We start from the raw sequence: 14,929 nt of genomic DNA, 5'->3' as shown, positions 1-14,929 counted from the left end.
ATTTTAAAAATATTTATATGTATTTTTCTAACTGCAATTGAAACTTAGACTGACAGAGCAATTCTACAATACTAGTTATCCTTGAATATGCAACTCAAAGTACTGTACAAGTTCTGCTAGACCAAGAACCTCTGATTAACTAAGTTTGCAGGTGACTATAAACAGTGCATTATTGTCAAATCACTTACTGTAACAGCAACGGTGTATAGAAAAACGCCTAAATTAGACAGAAAAAGTGTACTATTCATCCATTTGGTAAGCAACTCTCTCCCTCAATGCACAGAATTGTACAGTCAATACCCAACTCCAAAATGATAATGTAGACAGTGATCTTAGAACCTGGGTTGATCATTCCACCTTCTTCAACCACCATGTAGTAGCAATAGTCAGAAAATCCTTCTGCTCAACACAGCTAATATCTAAAGCCATAACATCCGGGTCAAAAGATGTTATCTCTCTTAATGTAACCATAATTAGACTAAATGAGATGTATCTTTCTAGCTATAGTAAGTAAAGGGAAAAGCCCAGAGTTTTCTAGCTAAGAAGATTGTTGGCCTAGTCACTGCACTACCAGGACCCCATTCTCATTGATCTCCTGTATCTACCAATTTAAATAGCTAGCTAGGAACTTACATTTCTACCAGCACATGAATAAAATCCACTGGAGTGACATGTTTATTACCCAAGATGCACACCTCACCTCTGGAACAAACTTCATCTGCAAGTTAAACAAAATGGCATGCTAGCATCTTTTTATTTATTTATTTAATTTATTTGACATTTGTTTACTGGGAAGGTCTGACTGGACACAAGCCCCTTTTCAGTGGAGGCCTGGGGAGAAAAGCTCCAAAGTAATGATACATTATATACAATAGTAAAGCAATTACAAATACAAAGTATTTTAAGTTAAACCTGGATGGTTGGATAGGAATCCATGCATTTATTCTGGGGTTGATTTGCTTTGCCCTTCTTGAAAAGGGAGTACAGCATGAGGGTGGGCATTGGCAGGGTGCAAATAGTCTTGTGACTCAGTTGTCTTGAGCTTCCTATGACCTATGAAGTACTGGTATGATGTACACCTTTGTGCAGGACATGAATGTCAGGAAAAGACTTAATAACAGCACAAAGCTTGCAGTCATCAGCAAGCTTGGTTAGCCTAAGACCTTTGGTATCAGCCTTGATAAACTGAAAAGTAAATATTGAAGATTAAGGGGAGCATCACAGAGCCCTGTGAGATACCACTATTAACAAGTCTTTCTGAAGATGAAGTACCACTGATCCTTAAAATGGGAGCTCTGTCAGAAGGCCTGCTAGCTATCTACCAGGCAATATGGGGATTAGATTCAGAAGCATGAGTTTATAAACAGTGCCAGAGTAAGAAAAAGTGTTAAATGTTTTAGCAAGATGCAAGTAGGTGGTGTGAATAGATTTACCATTGTATAAGGTGTCAGTGACATTTTTTGAAGATGTTTATAACATTAAGTAGATAGGTTCTTCTTTTTATGAAGCTAGAATGGTTGGAGTCAAAGAATGTAGCTTTCCAAAATCAGTATCTGTGAGTTGATGTATGAAATATTCTATAACCTTACAAATAATGTTAGCAAGACTAATCAGATTGTAGTTTCCATGGTCAGAGGAGGAACCATGTAGCCTCCCTTGTGGCGGGGCACCACAGTAGCCGTAGTTTAGAGATGGAAGTTGAATATGTTGATGGGGGTGTGATCAGGCTATGTTTTTTGCTAACTAAGACAATCAGATATGTTGTCAGGATCCATACAGCTAGCATGTATGTATATATAGGTTTACCACCATATGGTCGAGGACACAGTGCTTGAACCTATATATGTCTGAATATATTTAGTGAATCCTAGCATGTCGAATGGTTGGAATGTTGCAAAAACACCGAATACAACATTTCCGACTGCTCTAAATCCAGAAACGAGTGCTACCATGGGTCAAAAAGGGGGAGGGGGGGTTGCAATTAACAACATCTGCATTCGCAAATGTGGGATGTTGCCAGACTCCTTTCAGACATTTGGGCGCGACCATCCACTGGTTGACCATATGGTATATATATATATATATATATATATATATATATATATATATATATATATATATATATATTTTTTTTTTTTACCAAGTGTGGATAGACAGTAGGGGGTGGAAGAGATTGCATAAGAGTCGGGGAGATACTGGGTGGGAAGGCAAAGAGAAATTTGAACTAAATTTGCCAGCAAATATATCAGCAATGTGTACTTCATCTGAGTGAGTAGTGCCATTTGAGAAATGTTTCATCAGTACTGGATATTACCATTAGGTCTAACTCCAGCACTAATGGGTGACCAGATCACAAGTCACATCTCCATCATTTCAATACAGGTGTAGAGGGTAACAATATAAAGTTTAAGGCAGTCAATTAGTGGTTAATGTTTGAAATCACTGTGACTGCACATGCTAAGATTATACTGACTGGTGCCCATTACATCTAAGCATCATTTCTGTCTGCCTCAATGCTCTCTTAAAGCCACAAATAGAGCTTTATTCTCGCTAAGAGATCATTATGCATCCATTTGAAGCTGATGATCCTAACTCTGCAGAGATGGATATGTAATAAAACAATTAGTCCTGCAATTCTGAGACACAAAACACGACAAGCGAAAAGTCTAAATTCCAAAATAATGTAACCTACAACAAACCGCAGTATAAAAATTGCAAAATTAATGAACATTAGTTTGGGGTGGGCTCTGCTTCTTTTGCCCCCATTGTGGATGAGGAGGAATGATGGGTCTCTGTCCCAATCACAGTCACTAAATATACTACCACTAAAGTCACGAAACATGGAGGAAAGGGAAAAGGTTGGGTGAAAAAAATTTCCTTTTGCATTTACTCCAAGTTGCATGACCTTAGAGAGAACATTCAATTCCATTAACAACAATCTCACAACCAGTGCAATAAAGCACTAACAATACAAACCTTCACTTAAAGACTCATGTTCACTGGGGTGGCGTAAGCCACAGGGCTGGCGTAAGCCACAAAACTATGGGCTAGGCTTGTAAATGCCCTCGGGCAGATAGCCTAGTATGAACCTATGAACCTATGAACCTATTAAGTGCAGAAAAAAATGACTCATGAAAAACTGTAGCTTTTCTGCACAGATGAATGATCAGTGGCTATATTGGGCTATATGAATTTACAATTACCTGTTTCACAGTAGCAAAAATACATTGTATGATGTACTAAAGGAAGGTCATGCCTATTAAATCTGGTGGACTTCTTTAAGAAGGTCAACAAAACAATGGATAAGAGCAAGGTAGTGCACACTGCTTACCCCAACCTCTCCAAGGGGTTTGATACAATTCCCCACTAAAGCATTATGGACAAGCTCACTAAATTAGGTATAAACCCTTTCATCACCAGCTGGATAGATAGGAGCCAGGAGGTCAAAAAAGGTGAGGCTACCTCCACCAACAGGCCAGTCACTTTTGGAGTCCCACAGGGCTTGGTACTGGGCTCACTCCTTTTTAGCATCTATTTTTTCTGATGTGGAAGCCAATGCTGAAGGTTTATGACTAACTAAGTTTGCAGATGATTGCAAGCTGGGGGTTAACACCAACTTGCCAGCAGACACTAGCATTCTTCAAGAAGTTCTATTTCTGACTAACAATTGGTGCCAAAGCAATAGCCTTAAACCCAATGCTAAGATATGCATAATTGTACCCTTTGTGAAGTCAACCATCTTGACTAATTACCATGTTGATAATACATCCCTAAGAGTCGACAAAATGGTCAGGGATCTGGATATGCATGTATACAGTAGCCTTGCCTTTTACTCCCACATGGCCACAGTGATGAGGAAATCATTTTATGTTGCACAGCTTATAAGTAAGGGCATGGTATCTTGGTCCAAAGAGGTCATTATCCCACTGTACTCTGCCTTTATCAGACCAATGATAGAGTACAATGCTCCCTTTCTTATGTACCCGATGAGGCATATGCAGCAACTAGAGTGACTTCAATAATTCCTTAGAAAAAGAATACATGGTGTAACAAACCTGCCTTATGCAGAGTGCCTGAAAGCCTTTTCCCTCTACTCAGTCTCCTATAGATTGCTGAGAAGTGATGTATATCTGGCTTGCAAGGCAGCCACAAACTCCACACTTATGATTCTCATGCATATTCGTAAGTCAGACAGTACCAGAAATACAAGGTCTAGGGACCTGAATTTTGTCTGTGAGTTAAACAGAGCATGCTGAAAAGACAGATACATGTCCCAGAGACTGTCCCTCCTATGGAACAGGGTTCCCATCCAGTTGCATACCCATCCCCACTAGGAACCCCTCTGTGAGAGCAGACACAGTACTTGAGTCATTAGGCCCTTGTACATAGCCTGCACTAAATCTACCAATGTTTTTGAGACTTTGAACCACTGCAGGACTGCTCAAATCATTTTTATTGGAATCATGTCATATGTTTTCTCCAAGTCTAGGAATGGATAGAGGGACTCTTTCCTTATTCCTAGCTATTTCTCAACTATCCGCCTCACTGCAATCAGGTCAGTCATGCTGAATCCTGATCTGAACCCAAACTGCTCATCTATCTTAGTTTCCACTACCCTACATAGTTGTTTATCATTCTCCCTCACCAGAACTTTCATTCAGTGTGACAGGAGTTTGATACCTCTGTACTGCCCACAATTGTGAATATTCCATTTGTTCTTGCACACCGGCATTAGTAAGCTTATTCTCCTCTCATCTGTGATACACCTTTCTCTCTATACTGCTATGAGTACCCTCAGGAGCCATCTGCCACTCAACAGTAAAAACTTGGCTCTACACCATTTAGTTAGGAACTGCTCATTTATTTCTGTCTAATGATAATGGTGCCCACAGTCAGTATAACACAGAGTTGGAGATAAACTGCAAAGCCGAAGATCTGATTAAACTTCAGATAGATCACACATATTCCTTGCAGTCTTTTATGCCCCATGAAAAAGAATTCTTCTTAGTGATCCCACTGCAATTACCTGATCATACTGAAAAGTGAGCAAGATTAAATATGGAATATCTTTAATTTACTTTCAGCTGAAACTACCACCTTTTAAATTAGAAGCCATCACCTTGGCACTGAGTGCTTAATGGCTGCATTAAGAAGAGCTAAACCCAAGGTGTTGACTAGGGCGCTGTCTTGTTTTGCATTGGGGTAAGATACCTGAACAGTTAAGCAAAATTCATTTATTTACGCACCAATGGATTCTAGTAGAGCATGCATGTAGAGTTTCTGCTACTAGATTTTCTGTAAATCAGGGACTGGTGAAATAAGCAAATGTGAAAGAAAAGAAAAAATGGTAACTATGAGGAGAGAGTAGAGGCACTGAATGGCAGGATAAAAATAATATGAACTAAACAACTGTTCAGTGGCCAAAACTAAGATCACTGTCTTTACAAGATGGGCTGACATTAAAACTCATGGTTGGGGGAGGCTGGAAGTAACCATCATAAGCAGTAATAATAACCTTTAGCACCAATTCTGCTTCCTCTTACAGTGTTAAATCAAGTTTATAGTAGTGTTTTAGAAGCTTAAACCTCTGATTGTGTAAGGGATGCAGCTCTACAGCCACTGGGGCATGTGTTGTCAGATTTATCCCTTAGCAACCTTTTTTCGGTGGCCATCATTTTGTGGTACTATAGAAATAATACATTTATAACCTGACAGTAAGTATACTTTCTTGATTTTTGCCACAATGATGTTTTTCTTTAGTAGGTGTTGGCATCATAGGTCTAGAACAGAGAAAGGCATATGTTTATCTTCGGCTTTAAAATGCCTATAAACACTAAATTTAGTTTCATTGTAACTGAGGCATACTATATATAATGTGCTTTAGAGTTCTTTTCATTAGGTGTTTTTTAGCATTGCAGCTCTACAAGTAGGTAGTGTAGATGTTCATGTTATGCATTCTAAAATGCATCTAAATACAATATTTTGTGTCTTTTGGACTGAAACTTCCTGCAGCACTGCAATTTAGTTGATTATGTTGGAAATTCTGAAGGTGAGATAAATTATTTTGTTGTTGTAATTCTCCACAAAGGGTACTAACTGCAAGGATTTACATTAGACAGAAATTAGCTACATTCTCTGTTCATCATAGAAATGTGATATTTAAAAAGGAGGCTAATAAATTATAAGATTCTCAAGGGGCCCTTTGCAGAGGGAATTAGGATGGCAGGACATAGTTGTAGCAAGAAAGGTATAGATAAAATGAAGAATTAAGTGTATGTGATGAAAAGGAAAGATGAGGGAGGACACATATAAAGATCTGTATGAACAAAATGTGAAGGAGGGCATGGTTAGACTGAAGTATAGCTGGTTAAAGGAGATAAGATATGGGAGAAGAATGAGTTTTGGATGGAAGCATGGGAGGTGTGCAAGAAGTCACAGTGTTCAGCATCCAGAGGGTATACGCATAAAATAATATCACACGTGAAGTAACATACTCCAGTCAGACTTGGGAAGGAAGTGTAGATCAGACTGTGTGTTGTGACTTTAAGAAGCATTTCAAAGTGAGGGTGTGTGTGTAAAAATAGAGAGCAGGTGCAGACAGCAGTACCATTTTGAGTGAACAGCCAGAGTGTTAACATGTATGAGTGCAGTAGTCAGTCTGTTTATAAGTTTAAGTTACTAAGCCTCAATCCTGATGTTTTTGTATGTAATAAAGCTGCTTGAATCAAACCCACAACCGCTTGTCTGTTTTATCCTGACCAGATGAGTGACATGGTGTTAGAAGTGGCATGCCTGAATGACATGGTGTCAGAACTGGGATATCTGAACAAGCAACAAGAAGACAGAAAGAAGCCAAAAGTCGAGCCATGAGCTGCACAGTTAGAAATGGAGGTATATAGAGGAATGACTTGTTCCAACTTACTCAAACAATTGAAAAAAGGTCAGAAATTAATTTCAGATAATTAAAACTTGTTTAAATGATTTATTCCGTAAAGAAAATGATACAAAGCATTCACATAATACAAAACGCATTAATCAAACAAAAAGCACAAAACACATTATTGATTAAGCAAAATGTTTGAAACCATGATATCTGAATTACCTTGAAATACTTACAAGACTGTTCAGAATTACTTCTGATTTGCATAATGAGCATGTTAAAAGTAAAATGAGAACAAGAAAAGTATACTGAGCATGATAAAAGTCAAACAAGCATAATGAGTAGAATAAAAGGGTAAAATGAGCATGAAAAAGCAAAGCAACTGCATTTTTTAGTAAACAACCACATCTTTTGTTATGAGCTACTATTTTGCATTGACTAAAGCTTTTCAAAGTATAACTAGAGTTGTTCGAAGTATCTGAGTGTGCAAAGTGTATGCAGTGTGTGCTTTATTACAGTACAATTATTTCAAAGTGTTTACTGTGTGCAAAGTGCAGTTATTTCTCAAAGTGCAGTCATAGTACAGTCATTTCAAGACGTTTCTTGTGCTGTGTACAGTTCATTCTCAAAGTACAGTAATTTCAAAGTGTTTCTTATACTGATGAGTGGTTTAGCAAAGTACAGTGATTTCATTGTTCTTGTGCTACAGAGACATATTTCACAAAGTGCAGTTATTTTGAAGAGCCTGTTGTGCTACTGAGCATAATTACAAGTTTCTGGCATGAATGTCTGACATATATGTGTGTATGTTCATACATAATTCCAAGAGTCTTTATTACTGTGTGTTGGCATGGCAGAGGCATTTTGCAGACCAGTCCACTTGTGTTTGATCATAATATTGCAAAGAATTGGAGAGTATTTGAGCAGGAATACAATATTTTCATATAAGCAGCTTTTTCTGATAAAGATGCATGTATGAGGGCATTTATTCTGTTTAACCTAGTGGGGTCAGAAGCCATTGAAAGAGAGATTTCATTTGTGTATGCACAAGCAGTATATGCAGGAGAAGGGGAAAACCATCATATTGTTGTACAAGCTGAATCATGGGAGGACCCTGAGTGCTTGAAACATAAATTTAGAGAAATGTGTAACCCCCAGATGAATGTTATATTGGAGAGGCACTTATTTTATACAAGAGACCAAAAGCCAGGAGAAACTTTTGCACCTTATATTACTGACTTGAGAAACAAAGCTAAAATGTGGAGATTTGGTGATGGGAAAGACAAGTTGATAAAGGACAGGCTTGTGTGTGGTCTTAATAATACTGCAGTGAAAAAGATTTTGCTTCGAGACAGTGATTTAATATTGAGCAAAAAATAGAGATTTGTCAAATACACAAGCTTACAGAAAGGCACACAAATATGCTTGCAAGTGATAAAAGCATGGTTTCAGCAGCCTCTAGAGCAAACGTAGACAGCATGCAGCACATGGCTAACAGAAACAGGCCTAAGCATATGGCAGCTGCAGCCTCTGGAGGATTTCCAGGGAGAACCTGTAACTTTCCAGCAAGTTCTAAGACTAGCTCATTAAAATGGACATGCTCAGTGCAGCACAAGGGTGAGCCAGGAAAACCCAAGTTAAGTCTCATTGTCACTGTCGTAATTGTGGTGCCAATCATGAGTCCAAAACAGAAAAGTGCTTAGCATATGGTCATTAATGCCGCAAGTATAAAAAAATGGAATCACTTTCAAAAGCTTTGTAAATCAACCCAGCCTGATGCATTTATTAAGAAAGGTCACTCAAAAAAGCAAGCTAATCATATAGAAAGCTGCAACTCTACTTTCTATGTAGATGGTGTATCAGTGGTTGGTGAAAAGGTTAATGCAGTAGATTTGCTGGCAAAAAACAAAGATTTTTTTACTGTCCTGATTAATGGTAAACCCACAGAGCTCAAAGTAGACATTGGTTCAAAGTGCAATGTTATGTCAGCAGAAACATTTGCTAGAGTAAGAGCTGGTGAACAGCGGGCTGTTCCATATTGAACAGACGAGGCTCTTCTTTGCGATTTTTGAATGGCTCGTATGCCAGCATATGAGCCAATCAAAAATTGCAAAGCATATCTCAAGCTGCCGGAACATACACTTAACTGGCATCTACCAATCCCCACAGGTGCCGGTAATGTGAGACATTTCTGCAGTTCTGTGTAATTGCATGTTAAAGGATTATTTACTTACCATGGTAATTGCATATCAATGATTATTGTCATTATTACTGTGCATGACTTATTTCTCAAAGAGACAGGATGTAGATCAGTGTGTGTGTTGTGACTTTAAGAAGCATTTCAAACTGAGAGTGCATGCATATAAATAGAGAGCAGGTGCAGGTAGCAGCACCATTTCGAGTCAACAGCCAGAGTATTTATATGTATGAGTGTAGTAATCAGTCTGTTTATAAGTTTAAGTTACTAAACCTCAATCCTGATGTGTCTGTAAGTAATAAAGCTGCTTGAATTAAACCCACAACCATTTGTCTGTTTTATCCTGACAGGACGAGTGATAGGATGGGTGAATCAGGCTTCATATCCATGTGAAGCTGAGTTCATCTATTACCCATTTTAAGTAGAACTTAGATAAGTGGATGGGGAATAAGAAATTTACACCGTCCCTGGCACCCATTTCCCTTATGGACAGAGGTGGCTTATAAATGCCTGACCCTCAATGTCCTGTTTGGAGGCAAGACATCATTTTTCTTTTGGGAAAACTTGGCTAGGCTTAGAAAGGCCCCCCTGGGTCATTAGCCGACTAATAGTCTATGAATCTAGAGCAGCTACATCCAGGTCATACGATTTGTTACAATTGGAAAAAGGGGGACTGATTCGTGACTCATTATCAGTCTTGATTATAAAGCTGCCACTTCTGGTTAAACAATGCACATTTTCTGTTTACTTTTAAGAAATCCCTAGATGATTTTGAGAATGATAACAAATACAGATATACAATTATACCAGTCAAACTCAGAGAAGTTAAATAGATTGTAAGCTTCATATTCAAACCAATAAAAGCATACTGATATTTTTCACTTCAGTTTGCTCTCTCTTCTCTGAGTGCTCTTATAGGTTCATAGGTTCATAGGTTGGTACTAGGCTATCAGCCCTAGGGCCTATACAAGCCTAGCCATAACAATTCCCTGGCTATTTCTTCCCACATTATTTACTTTCCTGGACCCCTGTCTAGCAGGGCGACTGACGTGATCCCTGGGGTGAATTTCCTTTCTCCCATCCAATTGTCAAGGTTCCTCTTGAAGAGGTCCAAAGAGGCACTCTGCTTGACATGTATGGGCAATCTATTCCAGAGTCTGGGGAGTCTCTGGGTCAGGAACCTATCCCTCCAGCATGTTTTGTTTATTGTGATGACAAGGTTTAGATCCCTGGAGCGTGTATCTCTGAGGGATTGGGATTTCTTTAAGTGTAGCATGTCCAACAGCTCTGGGTTTGACATGGCCTTGTATGTTAAGCAGAGATCGCCTCTGAGTAGGCGATATGCGACAGAGTATAGCTGGAGTTTAAGGCGGTCAGTGTAGGGCATCTGCTTTAGGCCTGTGATTCTTTTAGTGAGGTATTTCTGAGGCCTTTCCAGTTGTTGCAGATGTCTTGAGAGGTACATACCAAATGGGGCGTTATATTCTATAATGGGTCTAATGAGGGATGAGTACAGTGGGACAATGACCTCCTTCTTTCTGGATGAAAAGCCCTTCGTGATGAGGTGTGCCACATAGAAGGATTTCCTGACTGTTGTGGCGATGTGGTTATCGAAGTTGAGACCACTGTCCACCTGTGTCCCTAAGTCTCTTATCACACTTTCTGTGTTTAGTGTACTGCCACCTATATGGTAATTCATGGATACATGTTTTTTCCCAAAGAGGATAACAATGCATTTCTTGGCACTGAGCTTGAGCCCATGGCTCTGGCACCAAGTATCTGTTTCTGTAAGGCCCTTTTGTAGAGTATCCACATCATTTGGGGATTCAATAATAGCTCCCAGTTTGCAGTCATCTGCAAACTTTGTTAGCCAGAGTCCCTTAGTGTTGACCTGTTCTTCAGAGAAGTAGATGCAAAACAAGAGCGGCCCCAGGACTGAACCCTGAGGTACTCCACTTGTCACTTGTCTGGAGCTGGATTTGGATTCGGCTACTTTTACAGTGTGGTTTCTATCAGTAAGCCATTTAGCAACCCATTGGGTGACATAGGGATTAATGCCCAACTTAGTAAGTTTATCTATGATTCCAGAGTGGGGGCTGGTGTCAAAGGCCTTGGCAAGGTCTAGATAGGCTGTGTGGACCACCTTACCCTTGTCCATGGCTCTGGAGACTGATTCAAAGAAGTCAATCAGGTTCAGGAGACAAGATCGGCCCTTCACAAACCCAAACTGGGTGGGGTCCAGTGTTTGAAGGTTGCCAATGTCTTTGTTTATAAGTTCCATGATAATACGCTCCATGAACTTGCAGATAAGGCTTGTCAGACTGATGGGACGGTAGTTTCCGGGATCCAAGGTGGATTCCCCCTTGTGGATTGGGATAACTGTAGCTCTGCGCCACTCAGTGGGCACGAAACCTGAGGTGAGGCTATGATTAAACATGACACTTAGGTGAGGTGCCAGTTCATATTGTAGTTCATGTAGTACACAGTCCGGGATGTCATCTGGTCCCATGGATGCTGTATTCTTGGCTTTAGAGAGTGCGTTTTGTACCTGTGTGGCCGTTATTACTGGAATTTGGCAATCTTCCGGTATTGAGATGGGCCACTTAGGGGGTGAGAGGGGGGTGAAGTTGGCACTGAATCGATCTGCCAGGATATTGGCAATATCCTTTGGATCAGTATATTTAATGCCATTCTGTTTTAGCTCAGAGCAGATCTGAGCATTGCCATTTAGCAATTTCCAGTAGCATCCAGCTAAGACAAAATGTATTCATTTACTTATTGTTTGCTTATATTTGTGCATTTTGTTTTTGTTAACTGGGTAAGTAGGCAGTCCAAAGGTCTTCTTAAGACACCACTGTAACTAATTGCTGTTACCTCTGGCTTAGGCTAAGCAGATATTTCTACTATAATGTTATACATATTTATTCACTCATTTATTCTATTATTCATAAAATCAAAATGCTGGATCAGAATAGAGCTGGAGCCTATCCCTGCACTCATGTGGTGCAAAGCATGGAAATGCAATCTGAATGGTCACCAATGCATCACAGGATGCCAAAACACACACACACACACACGCACACGCACACACACACACACACACACACACACACACACACACACACACACACACTCGGTACTGATCCCCGAAGGAACTTTTCACCAAAGCACAGACAGCTGGGCATACTTCAGCAAAAGTGCTTTTGACTGAAAAAGCACTTTTATGGAAGTATGCCTGCAGCTAGAGGGAGTCGTGGGGGAATGACTGTTGTGGAGATCGTACTATGGTGTGGATAAGGGAATATTCCCTTTTTCTCACTGTAGTGTGATCTCGGAGTGAGAATAATAAAGTAGTTGCACTTTAACAAAAGCGCTTTTTTGGTGAAAGCGCTTTTGTTAAAGTGTGTTCGGTGATTGTGGATTCAGACTACTGAACTTTAGTTCAAAAGTCCTAGATCCTATATATATATATATATATATATATATATATATATATAGGTAAATGTAAATGAGTACCAGTTCACCTACAAACAACATGCAGATTTACAAAGAAGGCACTCCAGCATGACAGAAGTGGTTTCAAAATATAGTAAAATGCTTTCATATTTACTTGTCAACAAGTCAGACTCTTCCTTTTTCTCAGAATTCCTGTCAAAAATCAGACATTATATAGTAGTTCCTTTTTCTTTCATAACATTTTCTCTACCTTTTTTAAAATAATATTTTCTAATTTCATGTTTCATGCTATTCTTAATTTTTTAATCTACTTCTTTCAGTTTTCATCCTTAGTAGTCTTAAATTTTCCCCACAATATCTTTTATCTGTATTCTCAACCACAATGTTTTCTGACTACAGGCTACACCACTGTACATAGTTAGTAGTTATGTTATGCTTGTTCACATTTGTGGATTCATCTCTTGGTTGTACATTGTCATTTTTTGTATTTCTCTCTTTTTGTACTTATTTTTCTTTTAATATTGTTGCTCTAGTCATTATTATAAATGCTACGTAATAAAAGAAATTTGAAAAAAAAAAGGCTGCATGCCAGCCAAGAATCAAACGAAGAACCGATTGCTGTGAGTTGGCAACATTAATCACTGCAATTTCAGAAGAGAGAAAACATTACTTACAAAAAAAAAAAATTAAACAAAGTATACGTACATAAATGAATGTTAAAATCATTCAAATGTATGCACTCCAAGATAGTATCTTCTTCTTCTTCTTCTTTCTGCTTTTCCCGGTTAGGGGTCACCACAGCGGATCACCTGTCCGCTCATGATTGGCAGTAGAGTTTTACGGTGTCGAGTTGCCAGCCCGGCGCCCAAACTTCCACAGAAGGCACACACTCATGCCTAGGGCCAAATTAGTGTGTCCAATCCACCTACAGCATGTCTTTGGGATGTGGGAGGAAACCGGAACACCCGGAGAAAACCCACGACTCCACACAGAAGGCACTCCGGCCGAGGATCGAACCGGAGAACTTCTTGCTGTGAGGCAACAACGCTAACCGTTGTACCACCGTGGCTGCCCCACACTCCAGGATAGTATATGTTTAGTTTTTTATTTATATTTTGGACACATGGCACACAATAAAACAGACTGTAGATGGAGGATTTTTGCCCCCTCTTAATTTCGATTTCCTGACTGATCTTACAGCCTGATGTGGAATGCTATCTCAGCTATGCATTCTCAGTGTCCTCTTAGAAATACTAACTTTCGTGAATCCATTTCCCATCTTGGTACACATCCAATGGGTCATTTAAAAAAATGCTCTGCTAGTTGTGAGTTAGAATATAGAATAGATAAGGGTGAGTACAATGCCTTCCCCAAAGGTGCAAGAGTATTACTCTTCTGTAATAATTCATGATGTTTTTCATGCAGTATATTGAGTTTAGGTGTACTGTCTAATTGCATAATACTTATGATTCAGCAAGTTGAGGACTATGGTTCACTCAGTTATGATTACTCCCAAGACATTTGTGTTATAGTAAATGTTTCAAAGGAAAAGGTGATTATTATGAGATGAATTTAAACACTGATCTTTGATGACAATACACTCTTTTTACATTGGACCTAAATGATGCATACAGCCCTCCCTACTCGGCACAGTGTAGCTACTCCTTGGCCTTTTTAATGTTTTCAGTGTTTGCCCTGCTTTCCTTTATTAAATCTTTGCCACTTATATTACTTTATGCTACGTATCAGGTTCACACATTTTGGATCGCAGCAATTAACCAGTTTTCCAAATGAGGAACAGTGCCTTTAAACGTGGAACAAAAGAAAAATGTGGAACAGATGTTAGTTAAAAATCTTAACATGGAATGTGTGACAAACTTTTCTTTGTGAAAAGGAGCAAAGCTGAGAAGTACATTGTGGATTAGCTCATCAGTAGAAATTATTTTAGTCAGTTTATTTTTACTCAGAAAACTATATCAGTTGACCATTCAACTCATAATTTTAAAAAGATTGGGGGAAATGACAAATGAGGTGGGATGTAAAGAAAACAAATATAGGAAGTCCTGTCAATACTATGTTTTCACACTACTAGCCAGGACTAACTTGAAAATTGTTTGTCAGAGACTGCCACCATTAGAGGGCAGAAAAACATCATTTTTGACCTATTCTTGTTTACCAACTGCTTTGATTCACAGAACAGTTTTATCATTTATGGATGCATGCTCCACATATCTCTTAAGTGAAGTTTGATATGTATATTTAATCTCTTACAGTCTTTCACCACTACAGAATCCAATGCAGTTGACCTAATTCTGTCTTGTTGGTTTTTTATACAATGTTAAAAACTCACTTTTTTGCATTTTTGTAAAATGTGTATTGCTACACTGAGAAACAAA

Source organism: Protopterus annectens, chromosome 16.part0 (assembly GCF_019279795.1).
Source record: "Protopterus annectens isolate FY-2018-M chromosome 16.part0, PAN1.0, whole genome shotgun sequence".
NCBI lineage: Eukaryota > Metazoa > Chordata > Ceratodontiformes > Protopteridae > Protopterus > Protopterus annectens.
The sequence above is the reverse complement of the archived record's forward strand: the minus strand, read 5'-3'. Positions refer to the sequence as shown.